Source organism: Anticarsia gemmatalis, chromosome 9 (assembly GCF_050436995.1).
Source record: "Anticarsia gemmatalis isolate Benzon Research Colony breed Stoneville strain chromosome 9, ilAntGemm2 primary, whole genome shotgun sequence".
In the NCBI taxonomy this organism is placed as follows: domain Eukaryota; kingdom Metazoa; phylum Arthropoda; class Insecta; order Lepidoptera; family Erebidae; genus Anticarsia; species Anticarsia gemmatalis.
In genome coordinates, this window is record NC_134753.1 from 4,976,190 (window position 1) to 4,994,676 (window position 18,487).

Genomic DNA, 18,487 nt, shown 5'->3' on the forward strand with positions numbered 1-18,487 from the left:
ATATTGTCTGCCGGTACAATATTGTACCAAACTACCAATGAAGCACTACGTTTTGTTTGAAAATATTTTGATATGAATTTTAATTAAATTGTGGAATGCATTGATTGAATTTGATCATCTTTTTGCGTATTTAGCATGAAATATGAAAAAGTTTTATGGTTAGGTATGTAATGTTATATGAAGAATATTTACATTCTTTGGTCATAATTGAATTTTTAAACGTTTGCAATAAAAAGGCGTCCGTAAAAACTGCACTAAATGAACACTTAGCGTGTGTAAATTATAGAAAATGTACTTTCTAAACTAAAATCATTTTCCCATAGCACAAAACTTAGACTATAATTTTCTCTCGATAGTAATCAAAGTGGCAATATTAGGTGGCGTGTGTTTGCAGTGCATTAGAGCGTCGCCGTCGCCGGCAGATGGCAGCCGCGTCGACTCGCAGCGCTAATGACAGCACACTAAATTATTTTTACGACGTACCGCGAGACGATCTACCGCAACACAGATTGTTCTAGCTCTATATTATGTACTCATGTGGAAGATCTTAGAGTGTTTTATGTTAAATATTTTGGAATATTTAATACAGAAATCACTCATCAATGGAAAACACTGATTTGAATTCATGTGTTCACAGTGACTAAAATCTATCATTGTTTTTGACTAGCTCAGTGATTTCTTCCCGTTCCTCTTAATTTCGAAGATATTGGTATTCGTTGAGAGTCCTTCAATTATTGTACTTTGAGAAAAAAGTGTATTTTCATTAGGACAACAACTTTGTTGTCTGTCAATCAAGACATCAAATAGGTACTGTCAGAACCACATTGAACATTGACTTTAGAGGTTACAAATCTAAAGTCACCTCGAAAAATACCCACAAAGATTTCACAGCAAATATTGCGTATTAGTATCGTGTGTTTTAGTTGCGATATTAAAATAGAGAATAATCCCTAATCCCAGGTGTATAGACTAAATACTCTGACTCAAAGCTGTCGTAAACTTTGTTATTGTGTGTAAAACAGCTGTGTTGGACTAACAGCTATGGTACATTCAGCAACAAATATATGTAAAAATGTTGTATTTTTGTACGTATAAATCAAATTAATTATTGCTCATCAAACAATTCACAGTGATTGTAAAATTACTCTGAAGACAACTGAAATTTTACTATTTTCCAATAAAAATATGCCCAAATTTCAATGTTAACCGTAGTTGGTCACATGTATGCCCGGTAGATGGCAATAGGCTCGCTACTATTACAGATACGTGTCTAACATTGTTATTGGCGAAACGTACGTTTATTTTCATACACTTATTGCCTATACCTTCGGGTACAACACGTTATAATTTGTTTATGTACAAATGTATGTACCTATGTAAAAATCATTTTGCAAATGCCAGTGTATACATATTTATGAAGCTGACTGTACTAAATACAAAGAGATAGAGCCAATCTTGTTTATTGTAATACTGTAATGATTATTGGTGATTGGTTATAATGTTTTCAAGACTGAAAACCTTTTAAAGGGAACAGATGGTAAGTGGCTGTCCAAATTACAAGTGTTCGTTATTTTATTTTATAGATTAAAAACAATCTAATGATATCAGTATTTGAATATTGTTACGATAAACATGATATGCCTTTAATGCAAGACCCGGGCAAATTATGTAAAATTTTCCATTATGTTCAATAATATTTGAAGAATTATGTGTAAGTACCTATATATCCTTCCATTTTGTATGATGGAAATGTTTCATTGTGTTAAAGATCGAAACAAATAATATTCGTAACTTCATAAATAGTACATAATCTCTTTATCCTCGTTAAATATAAGTCTAACGTTTATCACCTATAAAACGGTGATAGTGATAAAGTTTAATGATAATGAAACAGCCGGGAAGTGAACCCACGTATCAACAGATTGCTACACGTTCTAATCGTGTGTAAAACGTCTCGTTGGATGATTGGGTTTTATTTTATTGTTATTAAGCAGTTAACTACTGGCACTATATTTGTATTGAGACTAATGTTTACATTAGAGAAAAGAAAAGGTATTCAACGAAGTTCAGTAGCACAATTCTGTATAGTCTGTACAGTCGAGTATCAAGAGTTTGACATGTAAAATGCACTGCCAAAATAGTTCCCGGTAGCACCGTACATAGTACCTAGTGCCGGAGCCCGGTAGAGGCGCTAAACAGATTTTCATATAAAAATTCTAGATAGCTAACCGGTTGTCGGTAATCGATTGTAGTTTAAAATCGAGCTTTTTAAAAACTTCGTCGTTTCAAATTTCATGTACTTAGTTTCTCAGAAATAAAGGCCTTGCTGTTTTAAAATGTGCATCATAAGCTGTATTCGCAAAATATTATTTGGCTGCAGTTTTGATAGTATTAACAAGGATGCATAGTCCTATACTCGTTTGTACATATAAAACCACCAATCTTAGATCCTTAATATATACACAATATTATCCTCTAGTCTAATCATTACAACAATCGTCTGCAATTTGATTGGGTAGTCTAGCAAAACCGAAATCCATTGTACCAATTTAATTTCGTAACAGCTTCTGTTGCAATGAAAACGCAATTAAAGGAATAATACAATGTCGGAGTTGCCTCAAACGCCCATAAGACTGTGCATACAAGACCTAAGTACTAAGGACGTGTGCACACGACCGACAAAAATGTCGCAATTTTTTACAATACATTTAATTTCATACATAAAACTGATAGAAAGACAGACAAATTTCCGCGGGATTTTTTGTTGAAATGTTAAGAGGAATTTTGAATATCTTAATAAATTTGAATGTTATAAGCCAAAAGTCGTTGCAGGTCGTCTGCGCTGCCCGTTTAGACAGTGCAAGCAAGATAATCGTAGCAATAACAACAATTCTTGCTATCTAATTAAGGCGAATCCGAATACCGAGGCACATACAGGAGTATCAAAACTCGTTGGCAGAGCAAATAGCCGTGTACTTGGAAACTTAGCGCGGCCGGAATGAGATCTAGATACGAAATTCCGTCTGAGCTAAAATTCTCAGTGAATTGTAGTAATAGCAGACACGCCTGAAATTGTAGACGTGGACAAATAGGTAAAATACCAAGTATTATTAAGGTTAAGTTCATGAGAACTATGTTGGATTCCATTTGATTATTGAATTGAATATGCTAAGGTAAATATTTCGAAATATATTAGTGTTTGCAGATCATATTTTTTTTAATTGGACGACTAACGAGTAACTTATACTTATTATCTACTCGATGATTAGCACAACCAAGCATATTTAGGTGACATTACAGCGCAGATTACTATCAATCAATTTGCAATATTAACGAGTGTTTTGCCCCAAAATGTCAGATAAAATCGTGCAAAAAAGCGTTTCTACCAATCATAATAATTCAATAGTAACATTATAACGACATAAAATAAATAGCTACTGTTTCGTCAAAATACTTTAACAACTATTAGCGGCCTATAGTTGTATTAAATGTCTATTAAATAAAACATAAGCCATGGTTTACGAGGTTTAGCATTTAGTCGCACGAGGGAAAGGAACACTACACTACGGATTAGTGGTCGATGAGAACCGCGAACATTTACACTATTTACAGGTATCTGCTTTCGTTCTGTACTTTAAAGCACTACAATCGAAGATGCTAGTATTAGAATTGCTAATGTTTTGTTCTAAATTATAAATATACCAGCTGTGGTTTTACGTGCGGGCTTACATGTATCTTAGTTGACGACTAGTGTGTGTCAAAGTGATGCTCACTAGATTGCTGCTTTTCATGTAACGTGTCTATCACTATAATCTAAGGGTGAAATACGCTATATCCTCCCTGGTAAAAATACTCCGCTCCTGTACGAATGATAGCTCTAGAGCCTTTATGGTGTATAGTATGGTACTATAGTATGCAAAGAATCACTTTGACTATTTTTACTTTCTTCGTATTAGCAACTGATATTAAGCTTCAGTATGTCTTGTGTTTAGCATTACTTTTCGCAACATGAGCATGAACACAAAAACGATCAGCGACTTGATATAAATCTCCAATTACCCAGGCCAATTCTATTAGCATTTACAAACGACCTCTATATTAACAAGACAGCCAAAATACTCAACCAATAAATACTCCACATACGAATTATTCAAACGTTTAGATGCCAATCGGCTGACATATTTCTTATAAAATCAACAAGTATCTTGACTCACAAATTAAGAGAACGAGATAATAAATAAAATTATAGCCACAATATTTCACAACAACTAGGTTTGTTGAATTAAAATTCAGTTGCAACACGTTGATTACAAAGTGAGGTAAATGCTTCAAAATAATACGTTACCTACATAGTTAGGAGCTGAAGTTAGAAGTTGATCGATTAGTTTGAACACTCGATCTAAAGTAATCTAAACGCTAAGGCGTGGGTACTAAATAGCTTAATATTTTACTAAGTCTATTTCGTTCTACATATAATTTGAGGTTCGGTAAGCGTTTAAATTTTCAATAAACAAGCTGTCGATGTTAATAGATTTCCGATAACGAAACAAACTCATTTGGTCGATCAAGGGACTACAAACCCCTTTGATAACTTAAGTAACTACTTTTTTCTATTGAAGAATCTGAAACTTGCGAGAGCTAGGATCTCAATATAAAGCATCTTTGGCTCTTGGCAGAAACATTTTTAAGTCCTACTCAAACAATGTTTGTAAAGTAACAAGACTCGATAAAAACGCGACTAAAACATCTGGAAAACACAGGAAGTACAATCTTTTACCACGAAACCAATTTATCTGTCTGTTAACTAGATCAAAAATACTCATATAGGCTTGTATAATTACATTTTTTACATACAAAAAAATGTTTTAAACAAAAAGCTTTAGCCTATTATTATAGTCCAAAAACTCATATAGTACTTGTAAAGAGGTTACGTATTTATGGATCGATCAGGCCTTGAACCTGCCACTCATCGGTAGACAACCAGCTATTAACTAAGCTTGTACATGACACAGTAATTATCGCTACACTCAGCTGAAGTTACACTTTAGTGGCCCGTAGAGGGCGCTAAAAATCACTGAGGAATTTTAGTCCGTTGTTCTTATTTGTTAGTTTTATTATAATTGTAAAATCCAGGTATATATTTCCATTGGCTTTACGAAGGAAAACATTTTTAGGTATGAATAACTATGCTTCTGACTTGACAAAATTAATATATTGATGAGTTACTAGTGATTTTCTCATAGTAAATTATTAAGCAAAGAATAATAAAACCAATATCTAGCTATTTTCCTATATTACCATAATTCACAGGATATTCAGATGATTCTTTAAAAATAATTCTTTAGGATAAATTAAACTTAACCCTAACATTAATCCATCCAAAACCCTCATTATTATAAAACTAAAAATCTTATTAAATATATGTAATTATACGGAACCTATAATTACATATATTTAATAATGGATTCATTACATACAGTACATTGGACTCAAGGCCTAACCCCCTCCCCCTTGTTTGGGAGGAGACCCTTGCCCTGCAGTGGGACAGATATGGGTTATTAAAAAAAAAAAAAAAATACGGAACCAATAACCCCTTATCTAGATACTCATTCGCCGCGCGTGTCAAAATCCTAACCGTTTTCATAACTCGTTTAGTCGATATAATTTACCGATAACATATACTTTATCATATAACATACTCATAGACATCGTTCTAATAAATTATTACATTTTAATGAATACCCTGGAGCGTCTACCAAGTTTTTATCAGTTCAACCACGCGTGATCGTGCCTTATGATGCTCCTTTAAAACATTAAGGAAGTTAAAATTGGTTAATATACCTTGTTACTTATGATTATAATTTAAAGAAGTAATTGAAGCTTTTAAAAGGAATAAATAGACGTTGTTATAAAATGGATTGAAAATCTTAATTGAATTGGAACACGATCACGACTATTAATACCAAGGGTAATCTATTTAAAAACCGGACAGTCTTATTACCCAGAAAGATTATCTTTTAAATATTAAGAAAACCAACTGGAATTATATCCATCTGATTATATTTAATATGTACATCGTCGTTAAACGATTCCCGCTTAACTTAAAACTCTGGTAATTTGACAAATTATGAAAGAAATTATCTGACATTTACAAAGGTATTATTTATTTAAAAGATACTATTTTTTATGTTTAATTACATTTGAATATGACACTCAAGACGCTATTATTTAGAATCGTTTTTAAGTAACTACTGTGTGACCTCAAACACGCAACACTTGTTAAGTAGTCTCTAAATTATTTAAATATTTAATTCATATGAACTAAAATGTAACCTGCAATGTGACCTGAATACCATTCAATAGAAAGTCCATTGGATTCTCAGAACACACTATAAATTAAATGTGAAACAAAAAGTTACAAACAAATTATTATTGTTCACTGGAACCGAATTAAAACATAGCTCAATTTTAGGTGTCGCTCAATACTTTTAATAGCTATAATTCACACCAATAGATCTAAGTGTTATTCGAATATAAGTTAAATTTCAGTACTCACTCATTAAGTAACGTTATGATATTCAAGTAAAACGCCGAAATAACTTTAAGCTCTTTATAGCAAGCATTAGTAGTGCTCATCGCAAGCCTAATCTAACTGCAAAAACCATATTTCCGAAGAATGCCCTTAATTGGCTCAATTTAGAACCAAATTATAGTGTTGCTTACTGATTTTGTATTTCAAAAATTTCAATTTGAATAGAGCATAATTATTAGAAAAGCATACAATTTACGGTTAACAACATTCTCAATAGATAGAAGCCAGACAGCAAGTCCAATCTCGATCATTCATCCTAAACCAATCTTTTACTAGTTATGGAACTAAAAACAGAATAATATATAATATAGCAATACGTCTGGCCAATTCAATGATAGGGGTAGTTTGAAAAGAACTAATTCGGTCTGCGAGTCCGGCCGGGGCCATTAGAATGATTGCCCACCACCGTAGTTACGTTGATGCAGAGTGAAGTTGAGCAGGCACACTCTTAACGGATTGAATTTTATATACTCATAGATGTGTGCAGTGTAACTGTATTAGCAGAGAGTCTGTGCGATGTCTTGTCGTATTGATGAGCTCTGACTTTATTAGGTGTGCAAAACAAAAATAGTTTATGCCGCTTTTATATTCTCTCTTGAAAACAAACGCGCAAACGCATAAGTTGATGTTAAATAAGGATTAACTCATTATAAAATCTGCTCCGGTTCGACGGTTAAACTTTTAAACAACAAAACGAAGTGTACGATAAAGAATACGGAAAACTAAAAGGTTTTTCATTAACGTTCATTAATCTAAATTAGGACCGACTGCGGCGCGCCTTACGCAGACGACAGCAAAAAAGTTTCACTTTAATATATCGCTCGGTTTTTCTACAAAATCATATTAAAGTGCACATCAAAAGCGCTTCTTACCTAAACGTATGCAATTTCAGTCACAAACGATACTGCGCTGACTTCTAGCACATTTTACAACGTAAATAAAATTACAATTTTCAATTCAAAGACGTCATAACGCCAGCTATGCGATACGTAGGTACGTCTAAATTTGTGAGGAGAGCAGTCGACAACATTCGGTCCCTGAGCACTCAGCAAAAGAGGTGTTTACATGCATTTTATACCGCGCGCGCCCTTATCAAGTTGCTACGTCGCGCCCGGGGCGTCGTCAACCTTCTAGAAATATTTACTTGTGAATGGCCGCTCACTTTACGCGACTATAACTGCAGGTGAAAATTGAAAAAGTTTATGTTGCAAGTTACGACTTTTTTTTAACGTCTCTAAAACGGTCTAATTGATGCGCGGAGGCTTAAGGACTGCGTTCGTACAGAAATGTGCAGAAATGCACGCTGCGTTGTTAATTACTTTTTATTAATTTAATTGTGAGTATTCTAATTATGACGGGAGGTTTTGTCTGGGCTATGAATGAGGCCACCCCATCATTTTCTACGAGAGTTGTAAGAGTTAACTGAGGGGAGTGATAGAGTGGGCTATTCGTAGTCGGGGTCATACGGCACAGGCAATTATCACATTATCTCATTAGCAACTTTCATTGTTTCATTAACGTTAGGTTAGTTGATGTTTTCTAACGAGAATAAGTAAAATATATTTTATCCGTATTCTAACGATAAACACATTACCTCAACTAAATCTACCTCTTTATTGCGCCTTAATATAAGTACTGGCATATTAAACCTAAAATTTCAATAAGGATGTCGTCTTTGTAAAAACAAAGAAAAATGTATTGTGAAAGTACGTATTTAATATTTTCCGTTCACAAAAACATTTACAACAAAACAACTCTCTGACACAACTTACACAAATAATACAAGTTGGTATGACAAGTGTGGCGAGTGCATATGAACTATTATCGCGAAAGATGGTGAAAGATAATGCGGCCATTACAACGATTTCCAGGGCGGGCGCAGACGCACCTACCCGCCGTCGCCCCGCGCCGCGCGTCGCTCGTAAAAATGAAATATTATAACAGCGCTCACTGAATTTAAAAAATCGTCTTCAAAACTATAGAATATGAGCTTTAAATCATATAGGAAATGGCCTGTCTTTTATTTAACGGACGTGCCAATTGGACGAACGTATCTCGTGTTGTATTACTGTAATTAGCTGGTTAAGAAGTGCCATTTATCTGGTCATAAATTTTTGTTGTTAATTTTATGGTTTTAGATGAAATATTAGTAACATTTTTACTCAGAACTTGCGCATCAAAGACTAAAGGACTAGGGATATATTTACATACACATTGAAACATAATTTACACCTTTAATTTTATTACTAATCGTTTCAAGATCTGAAAATTAGTTTTACTTAAAGATACAAAATACCTATATAAAAGGAATAATTGCGAAGATTATGCCAGCATAAGACGGGAAAGAAGGGTTTTTTCTTAGAAAAAAGTTCACGAAATCGTAAGCGTTTTAAGGCTTCGTTCGGGGCGTGAGAGCGGAACCTCTTCACAGGCGAAACAAGAGCGCAAGGTGTAAAAGGCGCAATTAAGGACTCTCCACACTTAGCCAACTCCAGTTATCTGAGCACCCATCTCTTGTTTACTCGTAACGAGTTGTTTTTAAACACTTTCCGCGCTCATTAACAAGTAAAAGGATACAAATATGTTGAGATTCGAAAGATTGAATGGCTTTTGAGAATTGGAGACAAATCGAAATATGCCTTTTACTAAAGAAGTAAATACACATAACAGGCAAATAGGTTTGCTTCAAGGGTTCTATAACTGGGCGTTTAGTATTAGATACATGTTGTGCAAACCATCGAATGTAACTTCCAGTTTTCCATAAATAATTGTATTTTAAGTTAAGTCCCCGTAAATTGTATGATTATGAACAAATTGAACATAGCTTCATAAAAAATAGTTTTCCCAATGTACTTTTTAAGCCATTTTAACAACATACAAATATATACAAAATGGACTCTCGTTATAACTGCAGCATCAAAATTACCTTTTACAAAGAACATCTTAGAATGCAAGCTAAAATAACTTTCTAAAATAAAATATGCATTTAGCGTATTTTCTCGTATCTTTAACAGTAAGGACTCATTATATAAATATCCCTGTTAGTTGAAAGCGTTGTAAATACGAACACCCACGCGAGCTGTCCTTAGACATGTATGTTTATACTTAAGTAATGTTAAAACCATGTAAGATAGAGGAAAATAATTATAATTATTGGAGTAATAGTAGTGGAGATAATTTTATAGTTTATGTAATTTGTGTTAGGATATGGATATTATAAATATCAGAAAGTGTTTTTGTTTATTTTTATACCTTTAAGTCTGTTTTCTTCAAACAGATTATCGGATTATGAGTGTATCCAGTTGTTTTTTATTTAGGTCTCGTGTTCCATTGAGATAAGCCTACGCCTGTACAGCTAACGATTCAGGTCCGGGTTGCAATATTACATTTAGTTGATATTGAAAGCCTTAAGTGCCTAAACAACAAATCTAATCTAGGATGTATTTCTGTCTTTCGAATTCTACAGTACAGCTACTGTAAAGAAACAGTACTATAATAATTAATCAAACTCTATGTCCAAGATAAACAAAGAAGAAACAAAATATCTACGCAATATTCACCATCCTACAAACGGTAATTCAAGCGTACTTCCATTGTTTGTCGCAACATTCATTCTTTCTTAAATTAATTAACGTGGAATTGCTTGATGACTAAAATAAACGTAATTAAAACTTTTTAGATTAAGTTTCGCCTGATTTCTTTTTTAATTTCGGCCTGACTCGCCTAATTTTGCCTCACAACGGGGGCTTGACACACCCCTTAATCTAAATCTGACCCTTTGTCATAGGAAAAAGATTTTGAAAAGATTCGCAAGGGATAGAGAATTGTTTCCCTAATTTACTTAACAAATTTTGTTTTGATAGAGGTTAATTGTTAAGTTGGAGTTATTAAATATTTTACTGGAAAGGGTAGGTAGCAATGTTTTGAAGAGTTTTTTACACTCTTTTTGTATTTTACTGTAAATAAAACATAAGGTGTAGCTTTAAAATATTTTGTATATTATCCACAGTAAGGTTATACGTGTTATCTTTCTCTTCAGGGAAAATAGATGTGTCATACAATAAAATAAATATCGACAGAGATATATCGGCAATATCTCATAAGCTGCTACTGGCCATTTAAAATACATATACTTTGCAGAGTTTGTTTACAACAGGACATCGCATCATCTTTCCATGACATCGATTTTTAAAAACTCACCATTGATAGTTACTTTTAAGAAAATCCGTGCTATACCTGCCTACATCAACTTATGACTGAATATTATTATGAAATTATTGTTCGTTAAAAATAAATTCAGCACATTTATTTCAGGCATAACGTATAGGTACATTGACACTTCAAGAACCATTGTCAATGACAAATGACATTGAATCAACAACAAAGAGAAAAACACACACACTATAGTTCATACTATCTATAGCCAAAGGTCCTTTACCTGTCCGTCTATTTTACACCGTTCAGTAGCTTTACGAGTCATTACTTTCGCTGACCAGCCGCTGAACGTGACGATGTGACGATCAAAGTTGTGTCTACAGACCTTACACACGTCATGCTATGCGATGCCACGCTATACAAATGTCTTATGACTCATATAATTCTTCCATTGATTTGTTGTGTCTCGTATCGAATTGTAATTCGAGTTATTGTTAAACAGATCATGGAATTATTGTTTACTAGCTATTACCCGCGACTTCGTCCGCCACCTAAATTTTCCCATAGGATTGTGTCATATTCTCGGGGTAAAAAGTAGCCTATGTCCTTTCTCAGGTATCAAGATATCTCAGTTCAGTAGTTGTGTCTACACACCTTATACACGTCATACTATACGATGCCACGCTATACAAATGTCAAATGATTCATCAAAAGTGTAACTTGATTCATTCGTTCATTGATTTGTTGTGTCTCGTATCGAATTGTAATTCGAGTTAATGTTAAACAGATCATCGAATTATTGTTTATTTACGTTGTTTATTACCTTGACATTGGAGTAAGTAACGAAGTTTTCAGTTTATATCAGTTTAAATTATGTATTTTAAGTTTCAGGTATTTATTTATTGTGTCCTCATTTCAAAACGTACTTAAGAGTAATATTACGGCTTCAATTGCTTAACAACACATCCAGCCTGTTATTGAAGAACATCGTAAGCGACATACATACAAGAAATTCTACAGGCGAGACGTTTTATCGATTTATGTTTTGTATGTTAAACATAGACGCTTAAGCTTTGGATATATTACTAAACACGGAAGATATAATCTAATTAATGTGTATTATGTGACTGTGACCTCAAAACTTCCATTTACTCAGCAGCTAAACTTAAATTTAGGCTGACAATTTCCTAACAAAAAGTCCGAGTATCAAATCACAATAGGCGCCAGTCTTGATTTTACCAATGCAACAAAGTTAATTCAATTATTCATCAGTGTAGCTGACAGTAGATTAATTAAATAAAGTGTAAATTAAAATTGGTCCGCATTTAAAGCTGCAGGACGTTGCTACTGTCAGTTACCGTTTAAAACTCTATAATAAATGTATTGCGTATCGATCGGGTTTACACCTGTACATCTGGGGGCACGGAAGTGCCCCCGCAAGTCGAGCAAAAAAAAAGCGGCACGGCCGTAACATCCTTTTCTCGAAGCAATTCGGGCTATTTTTGACCCCCCATAATTTCGTTGTGGATTAAACAAGAAGCCTGGATTTTCAGCAACTAATTAGTCATTGTATAAACACGGTATATTTAAAATTTCAGTCAATTCGAACCAGTAGTTTAAGAATGACAACTTGTTAAAATTTTGAATTTTGTCACTCACTGATTCACTGACTCACTGACTCACCGATCATCAAAAGTCTAAGGTACTTCTAGCAGACCTAGAAGCTTAAAATTTAGAATACAAATAGGGTTTAGTGTCTTAATCATGGGAAAAATTAAATATTTTCTAATTTCGGTCCAGTTTTCTAAATACACCAACTGCAACAATAACTTTGTAATCCCATATAAATGTATAAGATTACAAGGTTACATTTGCAGTTAATGAATTATTATTACTGTAGAAAATAAAATAAAAATAAATAGGTGTAAATAGGTACCTACTATATGAGGCATAACGGGAGGGGGTATAGGGTGGGTAAGGGTGTTTAGCCCATGAAACTGAACAACATTCCCATAGGAAAATATGTTGAATTATGAAAAAAAAACGTCTTTCCATACAAATTGGACTTATGTTCGCTCTACAAAAAGAAGTGAGATGCCATCAAAAACATTCTGTAAAAAACCTCAAGTCTCGCCGTAAAAAGTTGTGAGATCTATATAATACCAAGTCGATTAATCTATTTAGTCTCTACTTAAAGGACCTTCTGTCTTAAGTTATTACGTATGTTATTATCATGCCAATTTAAAAAAAAATACCTTTAAAACAAATAGATCGACTTGGTCATCGCAAGAAAACACAAATTCGCCATTAACATTTCAGGAGCATTAACTTCTCGTCGTGCTGTGTAGTGTGATACATACTAATAATCAAATCATGCGATGACCAGGTCGGTCTATTTGTTTTAGAGGTATTTTTTTTTAAATTGGCATGATAATAACATACGTAATAACTTAAGACAGAAGGTCCTTTAAGTAGAGACTAAATAGATTAATCGACTTGGTATTATATAGATCTCACAACTTTTTACGGCGAGACTTGAGGTTTTTTACAGAATGTTTTTGATGGCATACAATTTACACAATCACATAACAGGGAATGGATTTCATATGAAAAAACCTTTACTTGTATGTCCTATGCAATAAATCATGGCAAGCTTACTAAAGCTAAAACTAGTTTTTTCTAAGATTTAAAAAGTAAGGACCACCGTTTGTTTTCGACCCACCTGCAATATAGAACACAATCACCCGTTCGCCTTATACTATAAGTAATATAATATACAACAGTCCGTTATTATCAAAGAAGAAATCTTACTTGACAAATATAGGTACTTGCATATGTTTTACATAGCTGCTATATTTTACATCTAAATATTCGCATAGCAACTACTACATCATCCAACAAGGTGTGATGCAAGAACATAACATTTTTTATAGACAAATATAAAGTCTTAGGGTGTTCATCAAGGCGGTGGTCTATGGGGAGATTGCAAAACGATGGGACCCCAATTTTATTGCTTGTTACGCGTCATAAACACGGGTGGCGGTTACTGATAATGTAGGCGGAATTTATTTTTTTGATGTGGTCGCATAAAGTCGTTTAATGGGATAGTGGGATGTTATTACTGTTTTCAGTTGTGAAGAGCTCCTACTGTGTACTGTGCTCCTGGTACTCGGAGGTAATTTTATGATTACTTTTTTGCTGTTTTTTTTAGTTTTTAACTAGTGTGTGTGAATTATTGGCATTGCAATAAAGGTAATGATTACTAGCCTTAACTTTAAAACTACCGGTGCGACCCATAAAATGAATAAATAATTCTCGCCTGCTTTTGTTGCAAATAATATGTTCTTAAGGTAGAAGAAGATACACAGTAAAAGTAGAAGCCTTGTAAAATTCTACAAAGCAAGTTAAATATGTTGTAGTTGACTTAAAACACATCGGAATCATCCTGCACTACCTTCTCAGGTAACAAGCTAGAAATATATTTTAATATTAGTATGAGAAATGAAACGTATTTTACAAGCACTTGGTAGTTTACAAGTCGTGTAACGCGTTAGGCAGAGTTATGGAGGCGAATCGTAAAACTGTAACTAGTCGTTAAACCATAACATGTTATTTGGTACACACTATACATTCGTTACTACAATGTTATGTAAAATATTACAAGCTTCGCTAACGTTTTTGTTTTTATTTTTGGGGTAGTTTCTTTTGAGTTTCTTTTAGGATAATTGCTAGGTAGTTTTGTTCTTTTTCACTTAGGTAGGTACCAATTGTTGCGTGTTGTTTTTAGGCCATTGGATTTCTGGTACCAAATGGGCTAAGATCTAATTATCAGTTCTAACTTATTCTGGACATAAACCGATGCCTAGCAGTGAGACAGCCATGTGTTAATATTTTATTGCAAAATGATTTGGCTAAAGCAATAAATAAAATTGCTTATGATGTCTGTCTATTTCGCAAAAGTAATAATATCTGTATAAACATGTACTGAGTATTGCTATATTTAATATAGATACCTTAACTTCTGTATTTAATATTAAAATTCAACTAATCCAGCTCAAATATCGTGAATCTGGAAAGTCACAAGCAAATCCAATTACAGAATTTTCAATTCGCAAACTTTTGCCCTGAGTGCACTTATTAAACGTAGGTACCTACTTAAGAGACTTTTAAGATCGTTTCCAATTTAGTTAACGCACGACTAGTGCTTTCTATTTCATGCGATAGATTACTAATAGGGGACGCACGACCGGCTAGGAGTTGTATGTTTAGGGGAAATTAGTAATGAGCGAAAAGTTAGCGGCGGACTTTTGACATTAGTAAATATTTAATCGGTATCTCTTTTACAGACTTTTTTTGTTAGTGTCGTGTATAATTTAAATTGCAATAAGGTTATCCAGTAAATTCCGAGCCGACAAAATAATTAAACAATATCAAAGTGCATCATCGTATCAATGTGAATATAGAGCATTTTAACAAAAGATTCTGTTTATAAAGTGTTAGCAGGGGATATAATTCATCTGATAGAACAAAATATCCACAAACCAATCTCACGAATATCTCAGTTCCACATAACCCTGAAATAATGTAATGAAGAAGAAGACGTAACACAAACTGCAAGCTTAATAATTGCTCGTTATCGTTCAGCAAAGAATCAGTAACAATCTATTTGCCTCCCAGACACTATACTTTATTTCGAACTAGCGCTTAAAATAGCGATGGTTTAAGTAAATAAAAAAGGCACGAATCCAATCAAGTTAGTAAACAGTGAACGGGGAGAGTGGACAACTATATAAACGTTTGTTACATCTGATAGAAATGTTAGTGAAAAAGGCTGTATATGAAGCTGCGAGGATCCGTCCACTGAATGGAACGAGGCAATCAAACATGAATGAAATGATTCCTTTAGTGTATTGTCTCAAATACATTTATTCAAGTGCTAAGTGAAGCTCGCTAGCTCGAAGTAGGAGATTAACTATCAACAACCGGCTAGCTATAGAGAAATTTTGTATGTAATACTGATCAGCGCCTCTAGCGAGCATCATAGGAACTATTCTTGGCAGTACATTTTAATTGTCAAACTCTCCATACTCCATAATACCGACTGTATATTTGTAACCTTTCATTGACAATTAGATTATTAAAGCAATTCTGTTGACGTCAAGTGCTACGCGGAAATTACCTTGTAATGTCTATTATTAGAATTAAAATAATCTTTTGTTTAAATAAAGGGAAATCCCCGACATGAATTGTGTTAGTATTACTATATGTAAAATAAAAATTATTTTTTCTAGATTATATTTATTAAGATGGCCATTTACAAAATGTAATTTATTTTTGGTAGTACCTACACCAAAATAAATAATAAACAAAAATATATAAAATAGTTGACTTTCCTTTTTGGTGCACGTTTAATAAGTAATAACGGAAAATTAGATTACAGTTATAAAACCCTGACTACACTGTCGAAACACGTCGCGTCAATAAAAATAGTTTTACGTTTATAAGTTTGTACACACCCTAAGGTCTTGGTAGGTCCAGTTTACTACTGAGCCCTTTATGGCTATCAAATTTCTATAAACTTATGTAAACATGGAAGTAATGGCTGGTCAACATGCTTTTACTTCGAAATAGGATATTATCGAAAGGTACACCATCGTTTCACATACGTTTTGAGGTTATAAAACGGAAAATAAAATGAATACTTACTTGTTTGATTATTTATTTATTTTCTTTCGTTATTATAAAAGAGTCGTCTGAGAAAGGGTCAGAAAGTAAAATATACAGTACTTATAGCTATGTAACTTCACTCGAATGTTTTTTGATTAAGAATATTTTCTGCTAATTTCAAAACATTAGTAAACTTATACCGAAGATCCAACTTATGGGAAAACGGACGTCATATAGGGATTTATTTATGTTACAATATAAGTACCCACCGAATCATAATTATATAACAACTACTATTTAAATAATGAACTTTTGTAACTAACGATACACAGCTACAAGTCATAACCCCAACTCATAACCCAATCAAATGTCCGCAATAAATGTAAATAAGTACATTTCATTCGACCTCTTGCTCTTCTTGACTCCCAACCGCACGTAGCACTCCATTTTGCTAATTATAAACACCGATAAGCATGTCCTATAATTTATAGATAAAGTAAAGAGCCGTGTAGTACTTTGAGCGTTCTTGCGAGGGTCGGTGACCATAAACAGATTAAATGGACTAACGTTTATCGGGTCTGACCAGTTCGGGTTATTGCCGATGGGGTTTGTGAACGCCGCTTTAAACACTTAATAATTTGTTGCTACTGGTGTACGATCTATACACAATTATGGTGCTTAGTTTAGTAGATTAGTTCGTTTTGTGTAACGGTTAGTACTTAATTACGGTTCGTTTATTTCCTCAAGTATACAAGGCTGGCCATGTCTGGATCTCTAATTCTTTATGTAGGTAGGTACCTACAGGTTCTAAATTATTTTGTGTGACTGAAAATAAACTAGTTAGTCACATGAGGAATATTTTTACGTGCCTATGGGATATAAGAGCTAGTGTAGGGAACTTATAATATCTAAAGACGGCTATCGACGCCTAACCCATCGGGAAAATGCATTTGCCTGTCTTTAATGCCATCGGACATAAGAATGTAAGTTAATACTTCGCTAGATTAAACAGTCAAATGGTCTCCCATTTCTACATAAAAATCGAAACTTAATCGAACTCATTCACATTATGCAAACTAGCTTCGGAGTTCAGAAGATATTGATCAGATACTCATTAGATAATGCACCTTCAACTGCGATTACCGAAATCCTTCCTAACATCTACACAGGCATGCAAATTAAATCACCCTAATACCGTTCGTAACGCATGTACTCGAGAAATTCCTTATCTCTAAATTAGTAACGGTAGGATTAAGAAATGGTAATACCAGTTCTGAACAAGATTCCACTTAATCCTTTGCAAGGGTGTGTGAAATATCGCCATGGTTTGCAGCCATTATTTAGTTGCTGAAACTTTATTTATTGACCAGGCGAACATAAACTAGACGTCGTTAATGCTAGCGTTACGATGGGCGAGTTTAGATAGGCTGTAAGATAAATTCGAGCTTGCTGAGATATGTTCGGTGATGTGTCCACGTCACTCAGTGGAATGCGTAGGTGTATAATACCCGTCGTCATTAAAAGTAAACAATCTTACTTATTAAAGATCAAGTCGCACAAGCGGTACCATGGAGAACCGTGAAGCAAAACGCGAGTCAAAAATCGATTTGGGAAAACAAAATCACCCAGAGAGCCCTTATGATCTCTACTATGAGGTATACCCATATTTACATTGACTTGTGAAAAGCCTGTGGAGGTTTATTGTCGGGGTGGTGGCGATAAATAACGTACTTCCATGATACACGATATATATATTTTCTGGTATCAGACTATAACAATAAACTACTACATATTAATAACTAAATATATGTCCTAACTAAATGAGTGCGCGGAGACGACTGCCGCGTCGGACTATCGCAGGCGTGCGCCTGACTACACAATGCAGCATCAGCAGTGTCGCTACAAGCCTCCTATTGTTTTCGTAGTACCAAGTTTTTTAGCCATGTAAGTATTTCTTCATATTTGCAACAAACTGTTGCTCATCATCTTTCAGTGAAGGAATCTACATCATACTACACTACTACATATACTAATACATACCTACCTTTTATGTACCTACATAAATAACAGTAG